The sequence below is a fragment of the Dipodomys merriami genome, unplaced genomic scaffold, assembly GCF_024711535.1.
Source record: "Dipodomys merriami isolate MVZ:Mamm:240054 unplaced genomic scaffold, mDipMer1.0.p SCAF_1, whole genome shotgun sequence".
In the NCBI taxonomy this organism is placed as follows: domain Eukaryota; kingdom Metazoa; phylum Chordata; class Mammalia; order Rodentia; family Heteromyidae; genus Dipodomys; species Dipodomys merriami.
The window spans coordinates 77,235,541-77,246,023 of record NW_027202270.1 but is presented as its reverse complement, the minus strand read 5'-3'; the positions used below and the strand labels follow the sequence as shown (position 1 = coordinate 77,246,023).

The window sequence follows — 10,483 nt, the reverse complement described above, 5'->3', positions numbered from 1 at the left end:
ATTTAGTATATGTATGAGTCAAGCAGAAAAGGTCAGATAATGTGATGTTAGGAAAATGAACCTTTAGATATGTATTTAAATGTTTTTTTTTCTTTCATGCATTTGTTTCTAACGCATTTATAAGATTATTTCTTTGTTGCTTTGTATGTCCTTCCCCCACAGTATAACTCCTGCTTTCACTATATTTGATGTCAGTATAATTTGTGGAGGAGAAGGGGAAAAACAAGTCGTTTAAGGATACAGGTGGACCCGTTGCAACAATGAGAAGTACAAGTTGTCATGTCGAAAATGAACTTTACAACTTTGGTGGGGGGGAGGAGGGTTGGATGGGGGGTGGGGGGAGGCTGGGAAGGGCTGGGAAGGGGAAACAAAGGAGGAGGCTACAATGCTTGATAAGAAATGTACTCATCTTGCCCATGTAATTGTAACCTCTCTGTACAGTATTTTCACAATAAAAATAAATAAAAGAATTTAGTACTACAAGATGATCCCAGAGAGCTCTCACTTAATGCTTCCAGTCCTACTCCCACGTAGGACACAGCAAGAAGTCAGCTATCTGCCAGCCAAGAGCGGACCCTCACCAGAATCCAACCATGCTGGTACCCTGATCAGAACTTAGATTACAAGCCTCTAAAACTGTGAGAAATAAGCATCTTGTTATTCCAGCCATTTGTTCTATGGTGCTTTGTTATAGCAGCACAGATAGATGGAGACATTTGGGATATAGAATTTTTTCCTTTAAAATCAGACAGCATTGGCAAACCATTCCAGGACTCCTGGAACTTGAAATTTTCAGTTCTAAAACCAGGAATTGTTCATTCTGCCCATCATATTGTTTTGTTTCTAAAGGGAATTCCTTCCTTTCATTGGACAAAGGCAATATATATATTTTCCTGGAGAAGATTCCAGAAAGTATCCTAGGTTCTGTTTCCCCCGGGAGTTAGCCTCTGAGAATGGCATAGGACGTACTGCCTTTAGAATATTAAAGTGGGAAGACTATTTTGTGAGCAAATCCTTTACTTCTCTCATGACTAGTCAGACTGAGGAAATGGTCCACAGAGGGGTACCTGAGATTGTATTTATTTTCTATTAATAAATCCGGGCTTCTCTCGGGGTACCAAGATAAGCTTGATTAAAGTTCTCTTGCAAACGATTCCCAAGTGATGGCTTCCTTGCCTGTAATTCAAAGTCAAGTGCAGCTTCTTGTCAAATGGTTGCCAGGAGAGAGGCTGAGAGGGCAACTCCCCAACCCCTCTGCCATGGCAACGTGCCATGATTTCCTCGTCTGTCTTCTTTCTGCCAAGGTCTAGGTTTCTGAGGGTAGTATGCTACCTGTGATTGTTTAGTTAATGTTGCAGAGAGGCAAGAACCTTTCTAACCTTCCTTCTACAGCGATATTACCAACCTGCTACTGAGTTTTTTTCTTTTGTGACCTTAAGCTTCAGCTGACATCATTCTTTCTTACTTTCTCAAGGTTTTTCCTGAAAGCATCAATACTATGAACCCGTAAAAGTACAACAATTCACTTCAATGGTAGCTGAAATGAGCTACTGCAAAAACGTTGTATTTTTCTGATCTAATAGCAGGAAGTATGTTGAGACTAGTGCCTCAGTTCCTTCATCTGTGTAATGGAAAGATACTTGTAGTTCAAGACAAGAATGACTTGGGGTATGAAAAAGCTTTTAGAACCGTGCCTGGCACATTGGTGGATAGTTAATAAATGTTAGGTCTTACTATCACTGTAAGTAAGAATATTGTTTGGTTCAATTGGTATTCAATTTGATTTTCTAAGAAACACTAGCCAAATTTATAAGTAAAAAAGTAATAATCTGCTCTGATTGTAAGTGGCCCATGTAAAGGTATTGTACTGGATCCAAGTTAAGTTGTCTTCAAGCAGAACTGACCCTGAGTTTAAACAAAATCACCTGATTTTCCTATCCTTACATTACTTGGATCACCCACCAACAGGCATTTGTGGAGTCCCTGTGTAATCTCCTTTCATCAGGCTATTTTCAGAAAGAGACTTTTCCAAAAAGACATTTCCAAAAATGTCCCATAAGTATTTCAGAATGGGGTCTTATCAGCCTAACTGACATCATGTGTCCATCTCTGAACTACTTTCTGTGGCCATAATTGTATGTCCGTTCCATCCATGTTGTATGGAGGGGATCTGAGGACATGGGTAGGTCTGACAAAACCACACCCACTAAGGGCAAAACAAGGGAATTCTCCAAAGGAAATCTGGGCTATTATTAGAAAAATGAAATGACATGGTAGGTAGATAACAAAAAATGTGATCTAAGATCAGTTTCCATCCTTGAGAGTAAATAGGCAAATAAAGCTTAAATCTACTTGGCTATTTAATAAGAGGTAAACATAAAAAATATTTATGGCTTGTTGTAAATTCAGATATCCAATCCCAACATCATGAAGTCTGATTTTGGTAATCCTGAAGCAAGGCCCAGGCATCTGCATTTTTAGAAACTTTCAAGGTAAATCTGGTGTAATGTGATATATAAGTATTGTGTTGTAGTTTTTTTTTTGTTCTATTTGACAAAGGTAACATGTATGCTATATATATTTCCAGGAAATTTAATCACATGCCCTAGAATCTAAAGAAAGTGTCTCCATACTTTTTATGTTTCCTTTTTTTAATTTTACCAGTATTGAAGATTGAATTTAGGCCCCTGCACTTGCTGGGTAAACACTCTACTAATTGAGACACCACTAGTCCTCTGGCCTCACCTTTTATACTGAAAGCAGGGATGGAATCACTATATAGTGATTAATCACTGTATCAGTCACATTCATTTATTTGCTTGGTGTGATAGATATAGCAATCAAAGATACAGCATGCTGCTCATGAGAAGCTCTTAGATTCAACAAGAAAACATGAAGAAACCAGACACGGCCAAGACTAGACAATACAATGAGGGCTGTGATGGAGAGAGCTTGCATGATGGAGGAGTTAATCCAGGGGTAGATTTTGGTTCAAATGTAGCTACAGACATTTAAAGGGAGCTATCAGAAATCTCAATCTTTCACTCTGTCTCTTTTTCCTCTCTTCACCCTCTTTTTGATTAGCCTTTTTCTCAGCTCTAGTTTCTTTTTTTTTTCAGCCAGCCTCTTCCCAAGTGAGGTCAAAATTACCACAAATACTTCCAATTTTACATCCTACCAAAAATACATCCTACCTTCTTTGTCCATGGCAATAGACAATGGCCTCAGGCTGGGTCTGATTGGCTATGTTTGGGTCACATGTTTTCCCCTCTACCAATCAAGTTGGCCAGTAGTGGGCTACAACCAGGGTCTAGGGTTAGCTTCACTGAAACAATTAGCCTGCCAGAGTGGGAAAGAGAATGGGTCCTGCTAGGTGAAGAACAGGAAAGGTATTCGAGGGGAAAACAGCACATCATGACTTCAAGTCACCAGGCTGGGACTAAATAACAAAGTATTTGGTGCTTCTGCAGTGTAAGGTAGTGGGAAGAAGAGAGACTAGGCATATCTGCTTAACCACTGTGCAACCCTGAACTCCCAAGTCATGCTCCCTCTCTGGCCTTCATGCTCTGTGGGACCAAATCTCTTTTTGGTTCTAGAAATAGAGATGCCTGTATGTCAATACTCAGATATTTCAAATCTCCAATGCCCAGATGAGAACCGAACAAAATCCACACCACAGTGTAAGGAAGACATATAAATTATTTTCCATTTTGTTCTCAGTAGAGGCTGAGTGGATCAGCATCCTCAAGTAACTCTGCCAAAATGTCCCCTCATTGAGATAGCTTTTGTGCAGACATTATGAGACATATTATTTCTCTGTCACATGTTGACCTTAGAGATATTTTCACCAGAAGATTTAGTTTGAAGTTGGTAAAATGAGACAAAATTTAGCCTTTGTGTTGCCAGTTCACTTTTGGAAACTAGTGAATGTGGTGTCAAAAAAGGCACAAATAAATGCTTTGCAGCATTTCCTGCCCTTAAATTTTGATATCTTTGGTGTTGGAGCTGCATAAGCAGCAGTACGTGATTTTGTGTTCATCTGTACACATAGGTCATCTTTGAGGTAGCCAGCTTAGGTGTGTGGTTCCCTTTACCAATTTGAACTAAATTCTCTTCATGTGAAGGATGAGTGCTTGGGATAGATTGCTCTAGTTGGATACCACGTGGGACACAAAGGTGACTTCGGATAAGGATGTCTTTGATGATTTTGAACTTCACAAGTTGCTTGGATCACATAAAACTTCCAGGAGTCTGAGTAGTGAATGCCTGGCAAACATCTGGGAATATGCATTTAAGAGAATATATGAATAAATGTTTTAATATTTGAAAAAATTGAGACAAAAAAAACCCAAACTCAAACAGGAAAAAAAAAAGCTTCTTGAGATGTCATCTCAACCAATCAAGTCTGAGTATACTTTATTGTTGTTTGCCTGCTACCCCAGCTACACAGGAAGCATAAATGGGAGGATTGTGATCCAGGGCTATTCAGGCATAAATGCTAGGCACTATTAGAAAAATAACTAAATCAGAAAGATCTGGAGAATGGTCCATGTGATAGAGTACTTGCCTAACAAGCCCAAGGCCCAGAGTTCAAATCTTAGTACTACCAAAAAATAGAACTTTAGGAATAGAAATTAAAGACAAGATTCACCATGGTTGAAAACTAGCATTTGACACTAACTTAATAGTAACAGATGTGAGAATGAAAAATGAAGACTTTTTGAATCTTGATGGATGTTATCCTTCACCTTACCAGTCCTATCATCTTTAGGCTATTGCCTTTGGTCTTCAGAGCTGACACACTAGTCATATGATCACTGACAGTGACATAGCAAAGCTGAGAAGAAATAAGTTTGTAGTGGAAAAACTATACTCCAGTACTAATAATGGGCAGGATTTAGATGTTCAGGGCTGAGGGCCTGGTAGAGATTTTGCCTGCAAAGTATGAAGTTCTGGGTTCAATCTTAACTACCCCTGCCACATACACCAAAGCAAGAAGGAAGGAAGGAAGAAAGGAAGGAAGGAAGGAAGGAACTAAGGAAGGGAAAGAAAAGGAAAGGAAAGGAAAGGAAAGAGGGAGGGAGAGAGAAGAGGGGAGGGGAGGGGAGAAGAGGAGAGGAGAGGAGAGGAGAGGAAAGGAGGGGAGGGGAGGGGAGGGGAGGGGAGGAGAGGGGAGGGGAGGGGAGGGGAGGGGAGGGGAGAGGAGAGGAATATCTGGAAGGTTCGGTCTGGTTAAAGTATGTAAAAACCTTGATACCCAGCTTGGTCACCAGACAGCAACTGTATTGTTTTCTATTGTAGTCAACTATCTATGAATCCCATTGTTTCCTGTTTTTGTTTTTTTCTTTTTTCCTTCCTTCCTTTGTTTCTTTCTTTCATTCATTTGTTCGTTCTTTTATTCTTTTTCTTTCTCTCGTTCTTTCTTTTTCTTTCTTTGTTTCTCTTTCTTCCTCTCTCTCTCTCTCTCTCTCTCTCTCTCTCTCTCTCTCTCTCTCTCTCTCTCTCTCTCTCTCTCTCTCTCTCTCTCTCTCTCTCTCTCTCTCTCTCTCTCTCTCTCTCTCTCTCTCTCTCTCTCTCTCTCTCTCTCTCTCTCTCTCTCTCTCTCTCTGTCTTGTGCCAGTTCCAGGGCTTGAACTCAGGGCTTGGGCACTGTCTCTGAGCTTTTTAAGGCTAGCACTCTATCACTTGAGCCACAGCTCCCATTTCCAGTTTCAGTGGTTAATAAGAGATAAGAGTCTCACAAAGTTTCCTGCCAAGGGCTGGCTTCAAAACATGATCCTCAGATCTCAGCCTCCTGAGTAGCTAGGATTACAGGTGTTAGTCACCTATTCCCAGCTCCATTGCTTCTTTTTCTGTGGACTCCAACAATATTAATTAAAACAAACCTTTCTCAGATCCTGAGTCCCAGTATGATATCCACGCCAAAGTAAAGAATGGATAGCAGATTTGGCCTAACTATATTTCCACATTTGTTTCTGTCAATAGAGTGATAAACTCAAGAGCTAAACAGAACAGAATGTTTAGACAATTACTTGCCTAGTGGTTTCTGATTAAATTATCTGTTCAGTTACCAGCCCAGTCAATGAAGATAATTTAAGTGTATTTTTCTGTAAAATGCTATCCTTCATTAAAACTGCTCTTCTCTGTTCTAATGCTGTCTGACTTTCTGAATAAGAGTTCTTGCTTTTTATTGATTGTTTTTGGTTGCAGAACTTTACATCCTTAAAATTCATTGAGGATGCAAATGGAGTGACTCATGTCTATGGGAGACAAAGATGGGAAGGACTACAATTCAAGTCCAACAGAGGCAAAAAGTTAGCAATACTCTATTTCAATCAATAGGTCAAGCACAGGGGTGCATATCCTAGCTTCTAGGGTGGCCATAGGTAGGAGGTTCATGGTCTAAGGCAAGTCCCACAAGAATGCAAGACCCTACCTGAAAAATGCTAAAGCAGAAAGAAGGCTAGAGGTATAGTTCAAGTGGCAAAGTGCCTTCCCCGCAACCAGGTTAGCCCGCTTTATCAGCAATGAAGAACACAAGTAGGGAAAAAGATTACTCAGGAGAAGCCTTTCTTAGGGAAAGAAGTATACAGAAGTGGCCCCAGTTCAAGACAGAAAAGCAGCCTGTTGGTATAGCTAGAACACTTATGTTCTAACTGTAATTCCACCCATCACTTCATGGCTTTCCTTTCCTCATATAAGAATTGGGTTAGAGGCCTGTCTCAGTGGTAGAATACCTGCTTAGCAAATGCAAGACCCTGAGATCAAACTCCAGTATCTCAGAAAACAAACAAAAATAACAACCATCACACAAGGATTTTTACTGAGTCACTGGGAGTTGTCTGAATAAGAGTAACTGCAGGGTAAGCAGGATCATCTAGAATTTACCAAGGCTTGATTTGCCCAATGTGGACTCTTCCAAAGCTCTAGTAAAAAGTGCCTGGAGAGTTAGTAAGTCCAATCCATACCCCTTCCTGATAAGAGGAGTATGTTTCCTCAAAGCCTTTGGGAAGCCTTCATTAATGTCATGATGATGACAGTCTGACTGGGTAGCAAGATCAAAAAGCATTCACAGAAAAAATTTTATCTAGCCAGAGACCCTTAGGGAGAATTGAGTCCCTCTGATCTGTCTCAAAACCACTGAGATTTGGAACTTCAAAGGGCAACATATTTTTTTTCCACATCTTTCCATTTCCTTATGAATGGTACAATGTCATTCTTTCTGATGGATTAGTAGAACTTCATTGTGTATATATACCACATTTTCTTAATCCATTCATCCACTGGGTTGATTCCATATCTTGGCTATGGTATTAAGCAAAGTAAGCCAGAACTAGGGAAACAGGTTACATGGTTTCCCTCATTTATGGTAACTAGAATGTTCCCATAAATGTACATGTAAACAAACTGGATAGTAAAAGAAAAAGAAATACAGGTCTCTAGGCATTCACACAGTGAGACCAAAGAAGGATATTTTAGGAGAGGATCACAAAGGCACAATAGCTACATACATATGATCCTATAAAATAATATTTATCAAAATTAAGAAATGGGAACAAAAGGCTTTTGTTTTTCTCTTCTTGTTTTCATTTCTTTTTGTCTTGTTTGTTTATCTTTCTTTGGGAGAGTAAGGGGAAGCACAGAAATGATGGGCAAAGGGTAAACAAATGCAGCAGTGATACTCATCAAATACTATGTTGAAAACTCGTGGGTGGGGATGGGAGGGAAGAACTGGGAGAGAGCAAGGGTAGGGGTGACATTGTTCAAAAAGAAATGTACTCTTTATCTGACTTATGTAACCTCTGTATATCGCATTTACAATAACACTAAATAATTTTATTATAAAAGGCAACATGAGCTGGGTTCTAGTTGCTCACACCTGCAATCTTACCTAGTCAGGAGGCTGAGATCTAGGGATCACAGTTTGATCCCATAGCCACCCCAGGAAGAAAGCCAGAAGTGTTGCTATGGCTCAAGTGGTAGAGTGCTAGCCTTGAGCAATAAGGCTAAGAGACCGTGCCCAGGCCCTGAATTTGAGCCCTCAAATAAAAAGAAAGCATTTTTTAAAAGGTAGCTCATGCCCATAATACTAGCTACTAAGGAGGCTGAGATATGAGGATCATGGTTTGAAGCCAGCCCAGGCAGGAAAGTCCACAAGACTCTTATCTCCAATAAACTCAGAAAAATCCAGAAGTGGTTCTGTGGCTCAAGTGGTAAAATGCTAGGCTTGAGCAAAAGAAGCTCAGGGACAGTGCCCAAGCCCTGAGTTCATACCCCCAGTACCAGCACCTAAATAAATAAATAAATAAATAATTCAAAAGCAACATGAAATAATCCAGAAATTCTTAAGCTGTGCTCTCTAAATTAAGAGCAACATTAGCAGGTCAACAATCACAATTCAAAGCCAGTCTCAGCAAGAAAGTCCATGAAACTCTTATTTCCAGCTTATCCCAAAAAAAGCCAGACTTTGAGCTGTGGCTCAAATGGTAGGGTGCTAGCCTTGAGCAAAAGGCTCAGAGACAGTATTGAGTTCAAGCTCCATGACTAACACACACACACACACACACACACACACACACACACACACACACACACACACACACACACACACACACACACACACAGCCTCCATGACTAACACACACACACACACACACACACACACACACACACACAGCAGCAGCAGCAGCAGCAGCAGCAGCAGCAAGAACAGCAAAAATTTATTAGCATTTTGTTAGAAATCTAAATTCTTGGGTCCAACCATTACATTCCAAATTAGAAACTCTGACAGTAGGACCCAGCTTTAATAAGCCCTGTGCATTTTTCTAAATGCTTACTAAATTTCGAGAGCCTCTATCCCAAACTATCCCAATAAATTCTTCTTCATAATCATTTATCTTTCCAGAAGTAAAATGCTCATAGACAAATCTCTCTGGTCCAATTTAATCATTGTCACTCTACTAGGTAGAGTTCCTATTCCATGCCACATCATAAACCACTGTCCAGATTATAGACTGGCCATAATGGTCATGGGTCTCCCTTAAGTTCTTTTGGCCCTTACCTACCTCAGAGACAAGTTTGAGAACAGTAAAGAGAGCCATTGATATAAATATGTCTGTATTGCCACCTGAAATTGTCCACTAGGCATTGGCTCAGGGTATGACAGTTTCAGGAGGGATTGTAGATATAATAGGCACTGTAATGCTTTCCTCAATAAGTCATAACAAGTATAGAGTAACATACAGAATATAGAATTACAAAATAGAATATTTTTGTCTTCCAATAAATTTAATTAAAAATATATAAAATCTTTAAACTAAAATCTACAAATCATTGGTGGATTAATTTTAAATATCTAAATAAGTGAAAAACAGAATGGATTTATAGGTTGGACAATTTAAGGTGCCAATGATCCCCAAATTTATCTATAAGGATAATGCAATTTCAACTGAAATCCTAGCAGACATTTTTAGGGTTAGAAACTCACTAAATGAGTCTAAAATTTATATGACAACACAAAAGACTTGACTTTGAGGATAGTCATGACTATCCTCAAAAAGAACAAAGTAGGAGCTGGAAAGGTAGCTCAGTGGTAGAATGCTTGCCTTGCATGCATGAGGCCCTGGGTTCAATTCCTCAGCACCACATAAGCAGAAAAAGCTGGAAGTGGCACAGTGGTTCAAGTGGTAGAGAGCTAACCTTGAACTGAAGAGCTCAGGGACAGCACCCAGGCCCAGAGTTCAGGCCCCACTACCAACAACAACAACAACAACAAAAAATAGAACAAAGTAAGAGGGCTTACCCTACCAGATTTTAAGTTCACATCAAGCTATAGAACTTAAGACTCTGTGGTTTTGGCATAAGGTAAACAAGATTAAACAAACAGAATACAAGTCCAAAAATAGACCTATGCATCTGCAGCTAATGATTTTTTAAATAATTAATTTATTTTATTATTATATTGTTATATTGTTATTATAGAGGTGAGGTGATGTACAGAGGAATTACAATTACATGCATCAGGTAATGAGAACATTTCTTTTCATACAGTATTTTCTGTTCCTTCACACTCTCATTGTCCCTCCCTCCTGTTTCTACCCACAGGTTGTATAGTTCACTTTCATCAATGTCCAGTGCATTCCACTGCTGCACTTTTCTCCCTTTTTCCCTCAAGTTCTGCACCCTCTCCCCAACCCTTCTGAAGTTGTACAGTTGAGTAATCCATACATAGGGTAAAGGAAACATACTCGTTAAAAACAAAAGAGAGAGAGAGAGAAAAGGTTTCTTGTTTCTATGTCTTAGAATTCATGTCGTATGTATATTATTTTATGTAAATATGAAGCAGACTTAGGCATTGCACCTTTGAGTTTCTCTCCTGAGAATATCTATCCTCTTTTGGTCTCACTGTGTGTGAGTCTCTAGAATCCTGTATATCCCAGCATTTTAGATCAAATTTCCATATAGTGGAGAGAACCTTGTTCCA

At 39.5% G+C, this 10,483-nt stretch overlaps 1 non-coding gene across 1 annotated transcript; it reads left to right on the top strand.

The window, feature by feature from the left end:
* The first annotated feature begins 3,889 nt into the window (after positions 1-3,889).
* Positions 3,890-4,022, top strand: LOC138835154 (small nucleolar RNA SNORA13). The gene has a single exon (XR_011374472.1). It is a non-coding gene; the product is annotated as a small nucleolar RNA SNORA13 (small nucleolar RNA).
* The last annotated feature ends 6,461 nt before the right edge of the window (positions 4,023-10,483 follow it).